Source organism: Triturus cristatus, chromosome 1_2 (assembly GCF_964204655.1).
Source record: "Triturus cristatus chromosome 1_2, aTriCri1.1, whole genome shotgun sequence".
NCBI lineage: Eukaryota > Metazoa > Chordata > Amphibia > Caudata > Salamandridae > Triturus > Triturus cristatus.
In genome coordinates, this window is record NC_140580.1 from 807,985,676 (window position 1) to 808,009,862 (window position 24,187).

The following is a 24,187-nucleotide window of genomic DNA, read 5'->3' on the forward strand; positions in this document are numbered from 1 at the left end:
CAATAGAATCGTCTCACACTGCTCCAAACTCACACAAGTTCCAGCAACAGCTTTTAAACATCCAGGTAAGGCTGCAGCCACGGGATCCAATGTGGCTGAAAAATATGACACAGGACGGCGTGCTGTTCAGTAAATTTTCGTCACAACTGAAAGTGCACAACCGTCACGTTTACTGCAGAATAGAGTAAAACTCTTATTGAAGTTGAACATTCTCAAAGCTGGAGCTCGACAGAAACTATTTCGCAGTTCAAGGAATAAACGCATCCATTCTTCATCCAAATGTGTAGGCTCTGACACATCTTTGTGTGTCAGCCTCTGCAAGGGCTTGGCTATCAGTGATAAACTTGGTATCCACTGCCTGCAATATCCAACCATGCCCAAGAACAATCAAACTTCCTTTTGTGTACTCAGTGGATTCATCTGCAATATGGCATTGTTCCGATCTTGAGACATTTTACTGACTCCTTTTTCAATGTGATGTCCCAAATAAAGGACTTTTCTCTGACAAAATTGGTATTTTGCTGGCGACAGTTTATGTCCACTTACTGCCAAATGGTTCAGTAGAGCAATCATACCAGTAACACAAGCCTCCTTTGTTCCTGATGCAACCAGCAAATCATCAATGTACTGCACCAGAAAATCTGATTGAAAATTGAGGGACTTTTAGCATATCCTTGTGTAACTCGGCACCATGCCAAGACAGGGTCTCCAAACCGGAATGCACGTAAATACGGACTATCTGGATGTAAGGGAATCGAAAAAAATGCATGACAGAAATCAATCACTGAGAACCATTCTGCCTTACATGGAATATGATATAGATCAGAGCTGGGTTCGGCACTATTGGACAACAAGTTATCACAATCTGGTTAATTTTTAAAAGGTCCTGAAGTCTATATTTCCCGGTAGGTTTTTGTGTACCCGGAGGTGGGGATTCCGGCCAGTGGCGGATCTCCACCACTGGCCGGAATCCCCACCTCTGGGCCGGAAGCTCCGCCTCTGGCCCGGAAGCCCCGCCTCCGGGCCGGAAGCTCCGCCTCCGGGCCGGAATTTCCGGCCCGAGTGCGGACGTAAAGTTAGGAGTCGTAAATCCATTCTGTGAATAGCAAAAGTAGTAACTTTATTCTGTGAATCGCAAAAATAGTAAGTTCATTCTGTGAATACCAGAAGTAGTAAGTGCATTCTGTGAATACCAAAATGGTACTAAGTTTAGGATTTTGTCTTAAGTTTGTTCTGTGAATCGGGCCCTTAGTGTGTAATCATTTTCCTGTAATATTTAAACTCTCTAAATCCTTTTCACTAAAATCCAATCGATATGTCTTTTGTAAAGCTTTGGACTTTTCTGTGTTAACTCCATATCTTTGTGCAATCTTGACTAATCTCTTGTGTGTGCTTTTAGCTTTCCGAGTAATATCCGTACCCATAAAAAGTAGTTCTTCATCCCAATATTTTACTTATCTATCAGGACTTATGGTCCCTAATATCATTTCTTCCATTTCCACCTTTAATTTGCTCACATCTATACCCAAATTTTACTCTGTATGCTACAACCGAGCGCAATTTCCTGATCCAATCATCAAGTACTTCTGGGGAGGGTCCTAAGGATGTATCCTCTCCTGATCTCTGTAATCCCTCAACAGTGCCAACCGTCTTTGACCCTCCCAATGACGGTGAAAACAGTCTTTCCATCTGTAACATCCTTCTCAAATTCATTAGGGAACCTCTTTTCGGTGTTTCAATCAACCTGTCTGAAATTTGAACTAATGACCCAGTTTCTCGTTCCATATTTAAATTTCTTCTACTATTCCCTTTCAACCCATTCCTATTATTCTCATTTCTTTCAGCCAATCCCTGGTATTCCACACTTACATTTCTCCCTGAAACACTACGAGTTTCATCCATTTTTCTGTTGGGAACTGTTATAGCATGAACTTGTGAAGCTCCTTGTCCATTGTTATATAACAGAACAATGGGTCCTATAGTTACTGGAACAGATAAGGCATCTGGATGATTTGGCATTATTATTCCTGGTATCCCTTCTCTATCTGGGGTTTGATTCTGATTCCCAGATGTGTTCTTGTGGGCCGGATCTATTTTTATTAGTGGGGCATTTGGTTGTGATCCTACAGAAGGACTTGTCTCTACATTATTCTGTTCTTTGTAATAAGGTGGAGGTCTATTCAATAATAATTCATTCAAGAATTCATCATCTACACCGTCAGCTCCTTCATCAGTTAAATCAGTATCTAGGCTTCAACTCCTCAACATGTTTCTTCTTTTCTTTGCATTTCTCTACTGCTTTGGTCTCGGCTACCATTACAGGATACATTTGTTCCCCCTCAGCTACATCCTTTCTCCATCTCCTTTTCTGTGCATCCCATTTCACTTCAGCATACTAATTTACATTATTCCTATAACTACTCTGATGTTTCTCTTTTTTTCATTTAAAAGCTTCATGTTCCCATCCCTCAAGAGCTTCATATTGCAGGGATCTAGCAATTGGTCTCAGGCTATTCATTTGATGACTTAGATTCTCCAAAACTATGGTATTAAAGGTTCCAAATTCTGGAAATCTGGAAATCTCGCTCAGTCTATTTCTTTCAGTTCTCCAACCAAGTACACGTATGATATCCTTTTTCTAATGACATAAACGAAGCAGGGGTTACTTCCTAGCCACGGGAATTCCTTCACAAATTTATATTTGATCATCTTTACGAAACAAAGTTTTCAACAGTTTTATGTGTTATGATTCTCTAATACCAATCAAATGTCATCTTCGTTCACCAATGCTAGCACAACTTCACACCAACCGAAAAATACCGGCGCGGCACCTGATGATGTCAGCCTAACTCCTCACTGTGACTGACCCTCCTTTTACAATGTTGTTTGTCATATTTTATACAGTCTTTTAACAAAACAACATAAAACAACCTTGTCTGCTCCACTAAATGAAATGATAGAACCATGCACTCTTAGAATTTTTCTCGCTTCCAGCAAAATCTCGACCAGCGCGATTTCGCCCTCACTAAGTCAAAATCTTCTTGATTACCCAAATGCGCCTTTCTTAAGAAACCTCAATAATTTCCACTTGTCACACTTCAAGTTTCCTTATGTTAGCACTGGCAAGGCCTTTTGCACAGCACTGAAATCCACAGCAGACAAAACGCGCTTAGTGTATGCCACACTAAAATGGCCCTTAGGATTTATCCCGAGAACTTAGGCCTTTGACTGACCCTTTTACTTCCATTAAAGTCAACGATGGACCACAACATAAAATGCAATAAAATAAAATTATCTGCAGTGTCACAAGTCCATTTAACCCTCCAATTATTCAAATCTTAAACATCACTAACTATTACCATTAACTCTGTCTTTTCATTACCTAGTGAAATAAACCACCCAATAATGCTACCAGAAAATTGATGCAGCGGAAGAACATATAAAAAAAATATGTTGTTTGTGTTACTCCGATAACTACTCTTCACTGATATATGTCATATTCACCTCTGCTACCATAAACTACAATATCACAGGGTTTGGCCCATATAAACTCTACAACACCAAGGTCTATATTTTCACAAACCATCTAGGTCCTCCGTTAGATCTTTTAATTGAGCTAATAGGGATTCTGGTAATCAGAGACGAATGGCCACCTCTTCTGAGGACCTGAAATAAAGAAGTGCCTTCCTAATAAGCATAAACCTTATAACATTTTCAAAGACTAGACAAAAAAAAAAAAATCTACTCATGTATGATTATGACAAGTGAAACTTTATCTAAACTTCAGGGAGAATGGTCAGAGCACAATAAAATACAATTAGAATCCTATAGCGCCTATAGAGCACAGCATGCATTCAACACTTCAGCTGAAAGGTTTGCCTGTTCGACTTCACCAGCTGGCAAAGTGCAGGTAGTCAGGAAAGTTCAGTTCAGAGAAAATCGGAGTTCAGTCCGACAGCATGCCAGGCATATAGGAAATTCCTAAAGATAGCCAGGGGCATGCCCCTTTTTCCAAAGGACAGCTATACTTTCAATTCTGCATAGTTTCTTCCCACAAAAGTATCCTTTACACATTTTGCATGAGTTCCTTTGGTCAAAGTCTATGGTATGTCCATGGGGTGATCATTACTTTTGTCCAAATGATCTGGAAATTATACATAATACCATTCGTCCGATGTGCATCCTGTTTTTAAAAATTCCATTTAGTTTCTCCTTGGAACTAGGAATTTGTCTCATATCATGTCCATGTCCAAGTGCTCACTTCTGAGATTGCAACAAAGTTGGCACAGTTTATACTTGCAGAGAGAGTGTCCTTTTGTTCAAAACTAGAGAAAAGAAACTTTAGTACAAGTTCTCACCACTGGTAGTGAAGCCATGTCAGCACATTCTAGTCTTATTCAAAGGAAAAAATGAAAATGCATAATAAGGCCTACACGTAAAAATACAAAGTCATTATTATTTACTGGAAAAGGTACTAACTTTTCAAACATTGCATTGAATATTGATGCAACTGTTCAAAATTAATACTCTATATAAAAATTAATAAATAACATTTTGTGTCCCATCAAGTATTAGCTTATTTGCAAAATCATTATAAGTGAGCAAACACAATTTCTCTCCACATTTTGAAATTACAGGTTTTCATGATAATGCTTCTTCGTGAACAAAAGTCACTTTTTTTTCAACAACTTAACCCACTTTTTCTACTAAATGAGTACATTTTCTAACTTTTAATAATCATTTTGTTAAAAATTATATCATCACGTCACACATTTTAACATTGTATAGGTTTTCATAGCACATATGTACTGTGAATTCATTAACATTATACAATTTTCTCCCTCTCATGAGCAAGTTTTCATTTCAAACTAGTTTGCAACTGCACTGCATGCTTTTGCAATGCAGTTTGAACTCTCCTCTGTTTTATGAATCTCACTGTTAGTCGTGTTTATTAAGTTTGTATTAGTATCACCCTATCCATTGAGCAGGAATTGATCAAGACAAATTATGCCAAGATAATTACGCTCCATCAACTGCATGCTAAGTGCAGGTAATGAGAGTTACCTGCTCAGTATCACCTTTCCATATGATCGAGTGCCTATCTTGGACAGTGGAGATCAAATTTGGGAAGATTGGTGGTGAGTGGGGTCCAACACGGGTGCGTTGTTTTACTTTTTTAAATTGGCATTGCCACATCTAGTTCTAGATGTACATTGGGAGAGTGTCACGTGCTGTAAACTAAAAGACTTGTTGCACAAGACTCTGTGTGCAAGGGTGAATGATTAATGAGAGCGCACCTCTTCAGTTTGGCGGGTGACACATACATTACAGTGACAGAGGAGATCAGCATGACATTATCTATGTGCTAAGCAAACACAAGGAGATGATGGACAAAGTGCTAAAACTTTTCAGACACTCACCCCCAGTCACAGATCTGGGTTGAATATATCATCGTTCTTTAGCTCACTTCTCCACCTAAGTTCAGACTCAGCTGTATGCAAATCAGTCTTGACCCTGTGCCTCATGGCAACAGTCAGCCCAACCTGCCAAGCCAGGTCTTCCCTAAACTGGAAAGAAGCATCCTGAGACTGGTTTCTGGGTAACACCCCTCATCAGCCAGGCTAGCTTGAATCCAGTGGCAAAGTGAGAATAGAACCCATGTCTGGGCATACCCTGTCAACTTAGGGCGAACAAAGCAAACACAAGGAGATGATGGACGGAGCGCTGACACTTTCAGACACTCACCTCCAGTCACAAATCTGGGTTGAATCCATCATTGCTCTTTAGCTCACTTTGCCACCTCAGTTCAGTCCCAGCTGTATACAAATCAGTCTTGACCCTTTGCATCATGGGAACAGTCCTACCCAAACTGCCAAGCCATGTCTTACCTGAAACGGAAACAAGCATCCTTGGACCGGTTTCTGGGTAACATCCCTCATCAGCCAGGGTAGCTAGAATCCAGTCGCAAAGTGAGCAAAGGACCCACTTCTGGGCACACCCTGCCAACTTAGTGCGCACATAGCAATCACAAGGAGATGATGGACGGAGCACTGACACTTTTCAGACACTCACCCCCAGTCACAGATCTGGGTTGAATCCATCATCGTTCTTTAGCTCACTTCACCACCTCAGTTCAGACCCAGCTGTATGCAAATCAGTCTTGACCCTGTGCCTCGTGGGAACAGTCCAGCCCGAACTGCCAAGCCAGGTCTTCACTGAACAAGAAACAAGCATCCTGGGACCGGTTTCTGGGTAACACCCCTCTTTAGCTAGGCTAGCTTAAATCCAGTGGCAAAATTAGCAAGGGACCCACGTCTGGGCATACCCTGCCAACTTAGGGCGAACAAAGCAAACACAGGATATGATGGACGGAGCGCTAAAACTTTTCAGACACTCACACCCAGTCAAGGATCTGGGTTGAATCCATCATTGTTCTTTAGCTCACTTCCCCACTTCAGTTCAGACCCATCTGTATGCAAATTATTCTTGACCCTGTGCCTCATGGGAACAGTGCAGCATGAACCCCCAAGCCAGGTCTTCCTTGAACCAGAAACAAGCATCCTGGGACTGGTTTCTTGGCAACACCCACCATCAGCCAGGCTAGCTTGAATCCAGTGGCAAAGTGAGCAAGGGACCCACGTCTGGGCATACCCTGCCAACTTAGTGTGAACAAAGCAAACACAAGAAGATGATGGATGGAGCACTGAAACTTTTAGACACTCACCGCCCAGTCACAGATCTGGGTTAAATCCATCATCGTTCTTTAGCTCACTACGCCACATCAGTTCTGACCCAGCTGTATGCAAATCAGTCTTGACCCTGTGCCTCATGGGAACAGTTCAGCCCGAACTGCCAAGCCAGATCTTCCCTGTTGGTAAGAGATATGCCCTTAGACCGGCTTATCTCACACAACACTAGTTTAAGACATAAATCCAACATACAATAATCAAAATATGCACTTTGCATGAATAACCTTAAAAATACATTTCCTTAATTATGTAGCTCCATCCTGTGCAACCGCAGTGCTGAAAACAACCAAATCCAAAAGCTTTGGTCAACCACATCAGTGCGGACCTGTGTCATTGTCAGTAGACTTGTAAACATTACCTTTGGTTGTGGCTGACCTCGTCGGTGAGGGGCAGTTGTGGCAACCATCGTAGTTGCAGTGTGAAGTGGACTGGTGTTGCGTGCCCTCAGGTCACGATGTAGGCAGCGGCTTGGTGATGGTCGTTCAGTGGCGTCGGTGAGATGGGGCGATGGTGACAAGTGGGCGGTGTTCATTGCGATGCTGTGAGGTCACGGTGCAGGCGACGGTCCTGGTCGATTAGAGCTGGCGTCGGTGAGCCCAGATTGCTGTGTGGGACGGGGCGGTGTGTCATGTGACTTACGAGCAGTGCACCCAAACCACAGTGTAGACAGTGGCATCAGTGAGACCAGGATGGCAGAGCGAACAGAGGTGGTGCAAAGTGCGTTGCTCACAGGTTGCAGTGCAAGTAGCGGCTTGGTGGCGGTGGTTGTCATCATCAGTGAGACCGAGGTTGCGGTGTGAAGTGCAGCAGTTCCCTCTGCAGTGGCTTCAGTTCAGGAGCCAGTAGCAGTTTTGGTGACAGCGCCGGGCTGCAGTTTTCCTCTATGGTAACTGGAACTCACGGACCCAGAGGCGGTTCCCAGAGGAAGCTGAAGTCTTTGCTGTTCCTAAGACTTCTTGAACAGGGGGCAAGCTTTACTTCAAGCCCTTGGAGACACTCAGCAGAAAAAGTTTCAGATAGTTCAGTCCAGTCCTTTCTCTGCCCAAGACAAAATCAGCTACTGCAGACTAGCACAGCAAAGCACACAGCAAAGTGGTAATCTCTCCTCACAGCTTCCCCAGCTCTTCTTCTGGGCAGGTTCTTTGAGCCAAACAAGTTCTAAAGTTCTGGGCCTCAATAGTTTTACTGCATTTCTCTTTGTTCTCTTTTGGCAGTAAGGCCCTGTGCTCAGTCCAAAGCAGTTATGTCCTCTCTGGTCCAGCTTCCTGGCAGGAGGTGGAGACACCATTGTGTAAGGCAGACCAGGCCTATTCAAGTGAAAGGAAATCTCCTCCGACTACTCTATGTGTAGCCCAGGTCCTAACTCATCCACGAAAGAAGGACACATCTCGCCCCCCCCCCAGTGGCTAGCTACATCCCCAGCCCCTGTCACTCCAAAGCCAGACAGTCAATCCGAAAACCAGCAGAGACACACAGGGAGGCTAAGCAAGCAAGTACCCACTTTCTAAAATTAGTATTTTTAAGCACACAATATAAAAATCATCTTTACTAAAAGATGCAGTCTTATATTCTGAGTTCAGACATACTAAGCTCCACCTTTCCACCTAGTCCCAATGCGAAGTTATACTTGTAAGAAGACATAAGTAAACTTCCATTCTATCCTATGGGACAGATAGTCTTTCCACAGTGAAAAACGAATTACACCTTAGTTCACTATCAGGAAATGTTACACATATCAGTACATGTCCTACCTTTTACACACACTGCCCACTGGGGTACCTTGGGCCTACTTTTGGGTTGACTTACATGTAATAAAATCGAAGGTTAGGGCGTGGCAAGTGGGTGCACTTGCCAGGTTGACATGGCAGCAGAAACTGCATGCAGACACTGCAATGGCAGGTCTGAGATCCTTTTCAAAGCCTGCTTATGTGGGAGGTACAATCAGTGCTGCAGGTCCACTAGCAGCATTTGACCTAATGTCCCTGGGCAAACACAGTGCACTGTACTGGGGACTTAGTAGCAAGTCAAACAAGTCAATCGTGGAAACACCAATCCATATGCACAATTTACATAGGGAACACTTGCACTTTAGCACTGATCAGCAGTTACAAAGTTCCCAAAGCATCATGACCAGCAAAAACGAAATCCAGCACACAGTAAAAATAAAGGAGGCAGAGTCAAAAAGACAGGGGATACCATGCCAAGGATGCCATTTCTAACAGCAACCCTGTACTTTCCTTTATGATATTGTGTGTTACTAAAATATGTGCCTCTCATACATTCTCCCTTACACCTCCACAACCATATTTAACAGGAATGGGAGATCTTCCCATCAAATTGAATGACTGGAAACAGCATTTTCTGAACTAGATAGATACTCTAGAGGATGAGGAGCTCACTCACGCAAAAAAAAAGAAAATTCCTTTGCATTTATTAGTTCTACTGGGGATTATTATATATAACATAAAGGAGAAAAAGCCCCATACAGCTAGTAAGTCTGATGTATTCAAACTGCTTTAGTGGATTTAGATACATATGATTCCACTTTTGCTTGTATAGTGATAGACAGGCACAATAATTTCAGATGAAAGCAGAATAAGGTTAAACATACTGAAGACTACGTGTGTGCATTAAAGAGTTTAGAGTTAACATGTAGATTTGGTCCCCTGCATGACGAGTTGATAAGGGACCAAATCATCATGCATGTGAACAATGAACGTGTTCAGGAAAGACTCTGGATTTATGGAGAAGCTTCACTTAGTGAAGCTGTTTTGGTGGTTAAGAAGGCTGAAATCTCTAATAAATGTGCCAGGGCAGCTGTGGTAAATTCCAAAGACGAGAAGAAAGAAGTGGTTTGCATGATCAAACAGAAGAAAAAAAAGGAGGTTCAGAGTCGAGATGAGAATAGAAAAAGCTTTTGTAAATAGTCTTCTAAGCCACCGGAAAAGAAATGTTATAGGTGTCAAAGTAAAGAGCACTTAAACTATAGCAGAAAATGTCCTGCACAAAATCAAAAATGTTGGGAGTGTGGAATTTTATGGCATTTTGCCAGTCAGCAGAAAGAGTATGTTTAACAAGAAGGTGAGTGTGGTTATGGGAGAATCTGAGTGAGACTCAGACTTGCGATCAGATACATCAACTGAAGAGGGGTCTTCTGAACAAAATGAGTGTGTGTATGAAATTGTGGAGATGCAGGAGGTAGTAAGTATGAACTTCTTTAAAAAATGTCAAGAAACAAATCTGTATGTAACGTCAAGTTAGGTGGGGTGGATATCCTCATAGTCGCAGACTCTGGGTCTCCATTCACCATTGTAAACAAAACTGTTTGGGAGGAAAACTTGTGGACATCCTGGGGGATTCTTTAAACCCGTCTGATATGGCTCCAGAGAGTTTAACGGGTGAGCCCTTTCCTATGGGTGGGTATTGTAGGTTAACTTTTGAATGCAAAGGGTGACAGACAGTCAGCAAACTCTATGTAGTGGAGTATGGTCCATCTGTTCTAGGGTGGGTGGACCAGAGCGCACTAGATATTATATTGAACCCTAGCACGTTTTGGTCACTGAGGGTGTAGAAAAAAGAGGATATCCCAAGGATTTTTCTGGAAGGTTTGGAACCTTGGAAGGGTATTTACACATGATACTTCTCAAATGAGACGCTATGCCCAAAGTCTATAGAATTCGGGATATTCAAAGGATTGTATGGAAGGTAGTGGATATAGAGATTGAGAGATTATTAAATGTGGGCGTCATTGAGACAGTTGATACCTCAAAGTGGATTGCTCCAATTGTAGTTGCAAGGCATGCCAAAAGGAAGATCTACTCATGCGTTGACTTGAGAAACCTTAATGACAATACTGTGGTGGAAAGGTTTCCCTTAACTAAGATAAGTGAGATATTGGCTTATACCAAAAGAATGAAGTGGTTTACATCGATTGATCTATTTTCTGCTTACCACCAAATAAGTTTGCATGAAGATAGAAAGGATTTAACAGTCTTCATGACTCTTTCAGGGTGTTTCAGATATGTGCAAATGCCGTTTGACTCAGCTTAGGTGGGAGCAGTATTTCTAAAATTGATGCACAGATTGTTTAAGGATCAGGCTGCTATAATATTTTTCCACGATGACATTTTGATTATGGGAGAAACTGAGGAATTACATGATGTCAGAGTGGACAAAGTACTGTGCATTTTGCAGGACAATGAGTTGACAGTTGAATTTTCTAAATGCAAGTTCAAGGTGATAAGCTTGAATACTTTGGGCCATGTAGTTACTAGTGAAGGGATAAAACCAAAGGAAGAACCTTTACATTCTGTGATGCAAGATCCCACTCCCACATGCAAAGATGAACTTAGGTCATTCCTAGGATTGACCGAGTTTTGTGCCAAATGTGTTCACACATTTTCTGAGAAAACCTACAATTTGCTTCAATCGTTAAAAAATAGAGTAGAATTATTCAGCTGATCAGATGTGCTGTATATTATTTTGAAGGTATTAAAATGAGCATTTGTAAGGCAGATAATTTACATGGCTTTGATCCAAAATTAAATTATATTTTGACAATGGATGGCAGCAGTAAAGGAATTGGTGCAGTATTCATTCAGAAGAATGACAAAGGGCAAGAATTTAGAGTGGTATTCGTGTCAATGGCATAATCTCCTTCTGACGAGCGGTATTGTGTTATTGAAAAGGAAACACTGGTCATTGTATGGGGTTTAGAAAACTTCAGGAATTTCCTATGGGGATTTGAGTTGGAAAAAAGGTGTGACCACAAACCCCTTTTGAAGGCGTTGACGCCAGAAGGGTTATTGAATGCCACTCTCCAGATTGCAAGACTGTCTGTGAGATTTATGGACTATTGAAATAAATCGTATTACTTGCCTGGTGTGAAAAATAGCATTGCGAATATTTGAGCAGACTGCCTTTGCCTTTGGATGACGTTTCTATTGGTGAATGTGAAGATATAAGTGTGGCATAGGTATGTGTAGAGAAATTGGCTGCCATTATCAAGGTTGAATGTCAGAAAGCTTTGGAGGAGGATCCAACACTGATAGATGTGAGGAAATGTGTGTTGGAAGGATGGCTGGACAAGAAATCCTTGTGGAAAGTAACATAACAAATTGATGGTGATGAATCATAATGTGTTGAGGTTTATCAGAGTAGTACCACCCACATCTGTGAAGACTATCATTGTTAAGTTGTGTCATGAAGGACATTTAGGCATCATGAAGAGTAAAGGGAAAGTGAGGGGATCCCACTGGTGGCCAAAATGGATTTGGATGTTAAAAGAGTGATCAGGGAGCGTGAATGTGTGAGGGGGCAGACAAGTCGCAAGTGGTGATGAAGTCATCCCTGCATCCAGTTCCATCCCCAGAAATTGCTTGGGAAATCCCTGGGGAGGATAAAATGGGTCCTGTGAGTGAAGAGGATGGAAGTAATTGGTACACATTGGTGGCCATGGATTATTTTTCCAAATGGCCAGAAGTGGAGATTGTTCATTGTGCCACTGCTGAGTCATGCCGTTCTTCCTAAAATAGTTTGTATCTGATAATGTGGTACAGTTCAGGAGTGACAATTTGAGGGATTTTAAGATGTACTGAATGCAAATTTAAGTCTCTTTATCATCCTAGTGGCAATGAAGAAGTCAGAAGATTTAATAAAGTATTAAAGGGTTATTTGCTGGTGGCTAGGAGTAGGAGGTTGAATTGGAAGGTGAGTATCAAAAGGATGGTGTAGATGTACCGTACTACTCCCACTGATACAGATCTCAATCGTTTCACTATCATGATGGGGAGAGTTCCTTTTATGAAGGATAATCACGGTTAGTTGGTGAATTCAAGATCTCTGCATTGGTCTCCTGCCGATGTAAAGGATAACATTGTGAGGATGCAAGGGAAGTACAAAGAGTATCAGGACAAAAGAAGGGGTGCAAAGGATTTTCAGAGCAAGGTAGGAGATTTGGTGAGAGTGAAGTTACCGTTTAAAGTTAAGTAGGGGGTGAGTCAATTTTCTAAGTCTTCTAATGGTAGAAGAAGTATTAACTAATGCTGCGAGTGATGCAAAGTTTGTCATATGAGTTGCTTTGTGGAATATAACAAGAGGAATGTTGTTTCTGAATGGGATGGTGAGGTAAATCATCACTGGTTTGATGAATTGTGGAAGAACGTTGATGGCATGAGTAAGGAAATGAGCGAGGATGTGATGATACTGAAGGTTTACAGGAGAGTGAACATCATGATGCAGGGGGAGATGAAAGTGAAGGTGCAGTGGTGGGTGAAGTTTAAGGGGTCCATATCAACAGTAGATCCAGAAGACTGATTAAACGACCTGTGTATTTACATAATTATGTCCCCTGAAGTATTTAGTTCATTTTCTCTTTGTGTACTTTTATTTGTTAGGCTTGTTAGTAAGTTGTTTTATTTTTTTATTTTGACTGACTGAAAAAATGTTTTATTTGGTTTTTTACAACCATAAAATAAAACCCTTAAAATTATTAAAATGTAAAGTTAAAACAAATTCACGATAAAGTGCATCATTATGTTAGAATATGTACAAACATTTTTTTTTTCTTTTTTCTATCCAACTCATTATTAACCGTTTACAGGCTCAAATGTGAGTTAAAAAAAAAAAATCCAACTCAGTAACAACCATGTTCTGAGGTTCACAATAAAGTACATCATTATGACTGGATATGTGCAGGATTTTCCAACTCATTAATAGCCAAGTTCAAAGGTTCAAAATCCGCTTTTCTTAAGAGTGTGTCAATCAAAGTAAAAAACTTAACCCCTCGAAAAATTTGAATATTTGATGACCTCCAGCCCAGCGAATAATAGTCTGTCTACAAGTACGAATGTTAAGGACTTTTAAAATTGTTTCTTAGAAATGTTCTTCTTGCTTCGCTGACAGTGGGACAGACACACATCGCGTGGCATAGTGATTCATTATGATCTCCACATAGTCTACAAGTTGTGTTAAGATATTTCCCTTTCCAACTTGGTTGCAAATCCTTGGTTTCATATACTACAAACCGATACAGCACATACTTCTTCTTTAGAAACAATCTGAAGTGCGCTGCTAGGTAATCTTGAGGTTTTAGTTTTACATGAGAATGTATTACTGTCCAAGAATGTCGTCTTTTTGCCACTGTGTTTTTGTCATCTAAGAAAGATAATTTTTTGGCGGCGCCGTTACACACTCTATTAAACGCCATCCTCTCCATCTTACTGTCCCATGCCTCTTGAATGCCCAATTCCACCAGGGCTGATCTTCGATGTTCACCCCATGATTCCGTTTTTTTTTTGTTCAAACTGGGCCCTTATTTCTGTCCAGCAGAGATTGTTCAAGGTGCCGGGTTCTGAGGAGCGAAGTTTCCAACATAGTTTCACAAAAACCGATTGTCTCTGGAATTTCGATTTTGTAGCCCAAATTCCAGACAAATCTGTGCTGGTGACACTACTCTAGGGAGGTTAAAAACTGCTTTATACACTTCTGTTTGTAAATCATTTAAACTTCCAAATTCCCGACCATGCCATATTTCCAAACCGTATGCCAGTGCTGGAAGTAATTGTGCTGCCATTGTTTTTAAAAGATGGCTGTAAGACAGGCAACTTAATTTCATTTGTAGCTGTTTGTATGCAAAAATTAAAGTTTGTGCCTTTGCTCTTATTGCACTTTTTTGATCAGTAAAGGACATACATCGTTCTAAATTAATGCCCAGATACTTGTAGGTGCCAACTTCCTCTGTTTCTTTACCCTTGGCTGACCTCTTGAACTTTTTTTGGGTCTTGGTCCTACTAATCTCACCACCTTTGTTTTTTCATATTTATCTCCAGCCCCTGACAGTCAAAGTAGTTGGTTAAGTAGTCAATGACTCTTTGTAAGCCAATGGGGGTTTGGCTAAGGACCACTATTTCATCTGTATATTGCAGATACTGAATGTGGTCCTCTGCCAATTTCGGAGGATGGCCGTTTACTTTTGACAAGTGGGTATGCAAATCAGCAAGGTACAAGTTAAAAAGGCTTGGGGCCAAAACACACCCCTGTTTCAGGCCATTTTTTATATCGATCTTAGATGATGCTATGCTACCATCCCCCAACTTTACCCGGGCCCAGGTTTCACTATGGAGGGCTACTATGGAGTTAATTAGTTGTTGTGGTACACCCCAACCTTTCAATTTTGTCCATAGTGGTTCACGTGGGACTCTATCGAAAGCCGATTTTAAATCGATATAACATACAAATATACCTGATTTCTTCCAAATTGCTTTTTCCGTAAGGAGTGCTGTTGCTGCCAGGTTTGTGCTAGTACCCATTCCTTGTCTAAAACCGGTTTGATATTTGGGAATTGTACCTTTCTCTTCCATCCATCCCTGTAAGTGTAATAATAAACATGAAGCATATAGTTTTGCATCAACATCCGTCAGGGCTATAAGCCTGTAATTTCTGGGGTCCTTGCGATTACCATTTTGATATATTGGATGAAATATGCTCCCTCTCCATGATTTAATGATCTTGTTTTGAGAATACAGGTTATTGAAGAGTAGAGTAAGGAAATTTTCCCAAAATTACGCATCATGTTTAAAGATTGCGCTTGGAAGCCCATTAGGCCCTGCCGCTCCCTCCCTTTTAATTTTTTTTATTATATCTTTTAATTGGTTTATGTTAATTAAGATGTTTGAGGCATTATGATTTGGTTCCTGTGACTTGTCTTTGATTTGAACTTTATCGTGATGGACTATAATTTCTTCAGGTTGCACTATTTTCCAGGAAATGGGGCTGATTTCAAATTTTGTATGCTTGTCCTCCTCCAGAATATCCAGATCAGGTTCCAAATTCGTTATCATTTCATGGTTCGTAATATTGTATATATTTTGGATGTGTTGTTCCCATATCTTCTCACTTATTCCTGCTTTTTGAGACATTCCTGTTCCCTTTGTTAACTTATTTAATTTGCCCCAAAGTTCACAACTATTAGGCAATTTGCTAGCCCAGAGTAATTTTTCCCAGAGTTTTTCCATACGTTCCTTTTTTGCCACTCTACACCTCTCCCTATAGTTCTTCCTCATGTCTCTAATATTGTTGCTTGTTACTGGATTTCCGGATCTTACAGCCGAAACTGCTTTTCTCGATTCCCTAGTGATTTCCCTTTTTAGGTTACGCAGCTGTATATTGAACCATGGTTCATAAGTTGTACTTTGTGTACCATGACGTCCCGGGAGAACCAGAAATTTGTTTAGAAGAAATTTTCCCAAATGTTCCCAAATTTCTGCTGGTGACTTGGTACACTGTGACCTTCCATCGATTATGTATTTATGCACAGCAGCCATTATTTTTGAGACATTCGTACCGCGCCATTTTAGTTTCTTCAGATTGTATATTACCGGGATTTCTGTCAATACAGTTATTTTCTCTTTCTGAGACAGTTTGCGTTGTTGGTCAAAACTTGCGGCAAATGTTCACTTTCTGGGCGGGATTCTATATAAAACGAGTCAACTGTAATGTATAGTTCATTACTGACCATGGTGTAGTCAATGGTTGATTGTTTCCTCCCACTTAGAAATGTAATCCTTGCTGGTTGATCTCCCTTTATTTTACCATTTAGAATGTGTGATCCCAAAGTGTCCAGATCGTTATTCATTTCGTTAGCCGCCAGCTCCGTTTGACACATTCTCTTATTTGTCTTGCTCCGTATTAGGTTGGAATTAAAATCACCGGTGATTATCATCTCACTATTTTGATGGCTTTCTGCAAAACCTTGATTAGGTTAATCAGGCATACCAGTTTTTCCTTTCTCAATTTTTTGCAGGGGTGGATATATTTGTTTAAAATCAGAAGCAGCCAAGGCATTTTATTTACTAAGTTGTTGCTTTCCAATTTCACAACCTGTATCCAGTTTTCGCAGGTGTCAAGTTCTTCCGTATGACAGGCTTATTTTTCTGTTAAATAGGTAGACCCGTAGGATGCCCATGTTTGTAAAATTGTTCTGCCAAAACATGAAATTCCACATATCCACTAATGGATTTAGAAGTCAGATTCCAGGTTTCCTTTAACAATATAATGTCAAAGCTTTGTAGAAAGGCTTGCGTCTCAGGGTATTGCCCCATTTCCTTGAACCCATGGATATTCCATGAGCAGATTCTTATTTTTTCAACCTTAGGCATGCCTGGGTATATCATTGGTGGCTTTAACCTGTTAGAATCGTTAGATTCATCAGGATCGTTTATGACTCAAGAAATGGGGCACCCATGACCAATCGTGAAATTCTTCTGGCACTTCGGATATTCGAGCTCGGTTTTGATTTGTTTTCTCCAGTGTCTTATTTGCCAGATATGTGTTTTCAGGAGTAGTGCTTCTGGGCCCCCTTAAACATGTAGTCAGATGAATCTCCTTTCCAGATGTAATCGGGCTCATTATAGCCGTTAAAAATGGGTACGGATATTTTGTTTTTTTTGGATAAGATAGAGAAATTTCCCAAGCATCAAAATTTGCTCTTTCTGAGAAAATCAGAGCTGTTAGTTCCTTTGAGGACCAAGTTGTAAGAGTAACCTCTTTTCCTGATGTATTTTCTATTTGCAAGAACTCAACTGTCAAGAGATCTGCTGTTGTGATATTTTGCAGTCTTGGTATCTCCTTAAACAATCTCATTAGGTTTCCCCTGTTTAAACAATCCAATCTGCCCTTAGTTTGATATTCAGGCTCAAAGATCAGTTTATTTGATGACTTTTCAGGTTCACCATTTTGAATCCCTGTTTGGGGGGAACTCATCTGTTCATCTGCGTGTTATAGACTTTGTTTACGCTTTGCACTATGTTGTCAAGAATTTTCCTTTCTTGATGTAGTACATTTACTGTTTATCTGTTTTTTGACATACTTCCGTGATTATGAGATCATGTGAATTAAATGTGTCCTTTGGAAACTCGCAGACCCGTCCCTGTTTGTCCAAAGAAATGTTTAATTTGTTCCAATTTTTATTTCCTATACTTCACTTAAAATAACCTGGGTTTTTTCTGACATTGTTTAAGACGCCGGTCTGATTTAGATTTATTTGGATCTTCCTGTACTCTATCTTTGAAGTTTACCATGCTGCGTTCGATTGAATTTCCTTCCCCATTTAAATATATATTTTGTAAATTTGGTGAGATTCCATTTCCACCATCTTGTCTGTTGGTTACTTTTTTGTCACCAAGCCGTGTTTTCAGGGTAATAATATCCTCGTTGGCAATTTTTTGTTTGTATCCTTCTTTTGGCGGATCTGTGATTATTCCTTGTTTATGTTCCAAAGTATTGTCTCTAACAGGAATTTTAGATCGAACTAGAATGTCCTATTTTTTACGGTTGTTATACACGCTTTGTCGCATTTTGTTTGCTTGACACCTTCCTTTCACATTTCTTTCTTGTATACCTAATGATGTATCACATTGCAAGGAATTATCAAAACTTACAACTGGATCTTGCAAATGAACTGTAGATCCACATGAAACCCCAGGAGGGCTTATGTTGCAATGCTGTTTAATTTTATGGCTGTACAATTGGGAAAATATTAGATAAACTTGCTTTTTTTCTAGGCCACTTTGCTTATTCACGTTAAGCCTGGCATTACGAGCTCTTTTTTGTTGTCTTTTTGTTAATCCACCATTTGATAGACTAAGTTTAGAAGTTATTTAATGGACAGTTTGTGCTTCCCCTGATCGAGTTGATTCCTTGATTTAGTTTTTTTGTTACACTGTCATCATGTTGAGGGCAATGTATTATGTCTTCAGTACCCGTTTTTGTCGTTCATCTCCACTTTTCTTTCGGTCATGACAGGGTGTTCCATGTCAACATTATTTTCTGTTGGCTTGACGACATGTAAGATCTCTGTTAATATTTCTGACAGGGATGCCAATGTATCTATTATCTGGCTACATCCACAAATTGAGTTTGATTGATGTCCACTGCTGGCAGCCTTAATATGGTTGTCCTTAGTGATCAATACTGATAATGTGTCCAGTTTGTTGTTAATCCCTGCGATATATGTCGCGATTGGAAATTTAGTACGTCTATAGCTCGCTGTAAAGATCTTAATAGAGTATCACTGTATTTTATTGAGTGGGGGGATTTCGACGAGGGCTCTGAAATTAGATCAATTCCACTTACTGAAGAGATTGTAATTGGGGGTGACCTGGATGATTGACTACACGTGGGACTGTTATTTAGCGTAATATTTTCCCCCTCCTGCTGGTCCGCGCACGCTGGATATTTTATTGGGGTGGAGGCTGCCCCTCCTTCCTCCCCAATATGATGGTCCGGAGGTGTGCCTAAGGCTGGCCTCCTTCCTAGATCTTGAATATGTGCAGCCTCATTTGGTTGTGTGTACTTTTATTTTTTAGGCTTGTTAGTAAGTTTTTTTTATTTTTTATTTGTATTTCAGTTTGAAATTCTGTACAGGGTGAAGACGAGTTGTGCTTACACCTGAATGCATTCAGAGCCATGAGGGACTGGTCATGATTTAAGCTAGAATGTGTATAGGTCATTGTTGTGTCAGCATATGTGTATTCGATTATGGACAATACCTGGTTTGTTGCGGATTAGATTCCACATATTGGCCCCAACTCCTTCTTCGCTTAAAAAAGTAATATATAATGCTCACTTTTTGTCTCCTATCCAGTGTAACGCAACACATGCAGAAAGATGCTAGCTTTTCTCCAAGGAGTGTAAACAATAAACATTTTCTAGCTGCTTGTCATTGTAAGCTATGAAAATAGAGCAGAAGTAGGAAAAGCAACATTCTGTTTGTTGTTTAAACAGCTACTTCAAGTATGCTCATGACCTCCCCTGCCTTTCACTTCAGCTGCTGGCTGTGGCAGCAGGCATTGTGGCCTAAGAACTCGACTGGAACAACTTACAATAGTCAAGTTCTGCCACTTTTTTTTTGAATCGCCGACTTGGTACATCTTAAAACGCTGATTACAAAGAAATTAGAGACTGCTGTTTATACAGGGATTACAGAACCCCATGTATTCTATTAAAATAAATGTTCTCTTCCAGTGAATTTCGCGGTCTATCCAGTAGGTTTCAGGGCACAAGACGTCCTGCCAATTACAATGCGGTCTGTGCCAGGAACTCCAGTTTCAAGCTCATAGACTTTGTAGGTGAAATTGCAGAACTCAAGGTTTTTTTGTATAAATTCAATTTAAGTACACACTGGTGTAACAAAGGTGAGCCAAGCCATGCCCCAACCATTTATTGTAAGGTATGATGAATGTGTTTACATACATCAAAAGCTAATTTTTTCATCCAGTGAAGTTTTGAGGTTGATCCGGATGTCCGTGAGCTTGTAACCAGACGTTTCTCTACTGCCAATGGGGTATTAGAAGCAGAATTTCAACTACCAGTTCATTCAAGTACCAGAATTCAATATAATAACACATTATAAACATCTATTTGAATGAAGGTTTCTTCCAATCATTTATTTGAGGAACAAATAGACTTGCAGAACCAAGAAAACAGGGCCTTCCAAAGCTTGTGTTCAGGTCTATTGAGAGTCTGCAGACTATTAATGATGAAACAGTGATTTATTTGGTTAACAGATGCACACCCATCCTTCAAACAAGAGTGCCTTTACTTTAATTGACAATATTTTGCAGAATAATGACTTCACAGGCAATTCACTATGGGAATGTCCTGGAGCCTCTGAAATACAGCTAGAAACACCTAGAGCATCCATACAGTTCTTGTGCCAGAAACATCACACTTTTACTTTTTGACCAAATCAGATTTTCATGTACAACCAGAAAATACAGTTTTGGCAAAACCATTATAACCAGGCACCTCATCACCAAAAATTAAAGTGCTATTCAATGTGATATAATAGGAGTTTCCATTAACATCCTTGTCATCAGCACCACCAGCTGTATCTATGCATGATAACATGTCACCTAATGACTGCAATACCAAACTAAAAAATGTTGAAAATGTTTTTCTAAATCTTGCAATATACTGCAATCGCTGTGGAAACAATGTTAGGGTGGATGAACAGAATACCTTGTGGGTTTTTTTGGGCTTATTAGCAGTGCAAGTGTTAATCTATTTCTACCTGACTTTTACAAACCACAGTTGTTTTTTGAAAGGGCATGTTGGGTAAAATCTCAAATAAAACAGAATAAAAATCTTTGGCCGTGCACAGTGTAGGACCTAACTGACCAGACTCTGTTTTCAACCGGTTGAGGCACCCAACCTCCACTGCACACAGCCTTTGGCCATGCACAGCTCGTGTTGGCTGCAGGGCGTTCATTGCAAGCACCTCCTATGCATAGCTTCCGATGGCTGTTTATTCCCCTCCATACACTGCCTTAGGCCATTCAAAGCCAGGAGTGAGACTACATGTGTCTAGCTTCTGGGCTTAACCTGTAAGGAGCGCTGCATAATGGAGGTTGGACTCAGGGCTTTGCCTGCAGTCAGAACCTGAACCTAAAACCAAAATCCACCCCCTGTTGGCTGTACACAAATAATGGGATGCCTTCATTAAAAGTCAGGCTTACTGGTATTGTCTGGGTGTTGCTACAATATTAAAAGCAGAATATGTAATGATGAACCTAACCAACAGCATTAAAATATCTCACAATAGTGGCATCTAACCATAATTAATGCATTTATTTACTCTCTATTAACATTATAATTATCAAACATTTTAATGTTCAATAAACAATGAGTATCTGTTTTTTACACAGGCAGCAAAGAAATCATATGACTTACAGCAAACTCCATAAACTGTAGAACCATAAAGCTAAAAGAACAGGTCCAGGAATGCTTAAAAGTCATAAATCTCTGTCAGAGTCATACATATCATCCCCAGAAAGCCTTGGAATTCCCAACTATGTCATGAAATATAACTTCTGTGGAGGCTGCTACACCATTGAAAGAATAGTAGAATCTAACCATAGATTAATTAATACATGTAATGCCCCCCTACTAACATTGCAATCATCAATTAAACATTTTATTATTCAATAAACTGTATATATATGTTTTTTTAAATGTTTACATATGCTGCAAATCAATCATAGATCCCAACAACAAAATCCATACAGCTTAGCACCACAAAATTAAAAGCCCAACTCCAAGAATACTTAAAGGTCATGCAAACCTCTTTCAGAGTTATATATATAACCCCCTGAGAGATTTAGGGTGTCCAACGATTTTTTTTAATCCGCCTATTGTGGGGGCTGCTGCACCACTGACAGCACCCTAAAGTACTTTTTACTATGTGAGTCATTTTCATGTCATCTCTAGTGCACCAAAAAATAGAATATATATTTTTGGGGGCCTGCCCAAGGGTGTTCTGGAATGTGCCACTCACAGGTGATCTGCATGTAGGTTTCATTTGTTGCGCCACCGACCACTAGCTTCTTATCCTTATTAAAAAAAAAATTACACTCGTGGGGCTTCCATTTTAACAAACTAGCACCCACAGCCACTAGTTGTTGGGGCTGGCGGGGAACCACATTGCTCCTGCAGGCCTTCTGTCTCATTCATGCATGACCCTGCCTCAATTGAACAGCATGAGGAGCCAGCAACTGTGGTACTTCCCACCTACATTTAGGTCAAATGGTATATTGTGGTGTGCTGCACGGCACAATATTCCTGCAACAATGGCTCTCCCCAGGAGCACTCTGTATGTAAAGAGTGGGAGTTCTCAAGCTGGTTTTGTCCTTGCAGTGGTGGGGGTTTGCAGCAACAAGGTTAAAAAACATGCACGTCCTCATAATCTATGTTCCTTTGCAAAGTGCAATGCTCCTGATATTAGGGCCTACCCCGGGAGTGCTATATATGTGACTCACAACAGCTTTCAAGCAGCTTCATCATCAGAACACTTTAGTATGACAGCATTCATTGTGTGTCAGCAGGGACTTCAGGGACAAAGAAAACCTTTGAAAGGTGTATTACATTTTTGTCGGTCCACATTAAAATAGTTTCAATTCAAAATGATCACCTAAAGCTTTGTTTTCATCCCTAGACCTGCCATTCATGCTTTTGTCTATTTTTTTTTTAATAAACTCTTTTTATTAATCAGTGGGTTGAAGTCCACAGATCAATCATAAGCAATGAAGTACAAAATGTATGAGCTGCTCACAGGGGGCATGTACATCAACAAAATGCAAAGTGTGACCCAATCCCATTCCCCTAGGATTCAGGGCTGGTTAAGGGGCCGCTACCAGAGTGCTTGGTGATGTAATACCCTCTCCTTCTCCCACCCCTGCTAGCCCGTCCGTGCCCCTATGTTGCATCCATGGTCCCTCGATCTTCTCGAATTTGCATGGGCAGCCCCAGGAGCGGTATGTTGCATGTTCTGCCAGCTGACACCAGTGAAGGTCCTTCTTCCAATCTCAGGCCGTGGGAGGTCTGCTTGCCCCCACAGCCTAGCTAAATTGCAATTCACTACCCCTGCTGCCATGTTGAGCCAGGTATGCAAGTGTCTGGCCCACTTTCCTCCCCTGATACTCCCAGCAGCAGCCATCTGGCCTCGAGAGAGACCCATAAGCCTGACACCTCCCTCATTATCTCTGTTATTTCCACCCCAAAGTCCAGAGTGTGTAGTAGAACATGCCTAAACTGCCACAGCTCATTGGGCATTCGGCTGAGTCACTGCAGCCCATCCTATACACCCTGGATCTAGAAAGGTATGACCACTGTAGTATCCGAAGCTGCAGCAGGCAGAACCGTGCTCGTATGGCAATTTCTCTGGGGGCTCTTTAATGCCTCACTCCACTCCTCATCATCTAGGGAACCCACATCAGCTATCCAAGCCTCTCTAAGCGAGATAAGGCTATCTGGCATGTTGTTTATTATCCTTCTGTATGTTAGGGAGACTTCCTTGGTGGACATAGGGTCGAGGCTCAACCGGTCCTCCATGGGGGAGTGATCTGGGATTTTCTCCCCCTCAGGCAAGAGGCATTTCAGGGCATGCCTTTGATACATTAGAAATGGCCTTTTTCCATTTGCGAATCAGCGGGTTTGCCATCGGAAAATGGCTTGATGCATGTGCCCCATAGTTTCTAGGAGTTCTTTGCAGTCTGTGCTGGATCTGTCGGATTTAGAGGCATTTGTGCTCTCATAGAAGGCTGCAAATGGCTCAGCAATTTCTGTGTCTCCCATGTGTACCCCCCTTGTGTATCAAGGATCTCTGTCACCCACCCTCTTTCGTTATCCCGCTTGAAAAGCCAGGTGATGAGATTTGTGGCCTTGTCTCCTATTTCATAAAACCGCCTCTGGAGCACCAAAGCGTGAGCCCTGGTCACGTGTCTGCGATATCTCGCTATTCCTGCTGTCTGATGCGTAGTTGGTGTAAAAAGTTCTGCTCCTGCTCCCCCCCTTTTACTATCTGGGTCTCATGTATCATCATTTTGTACGCTTCCCAGAGAGTGCAGCAGGAGTCTACCACCCCCTCATTTAGTTGGAAGTAC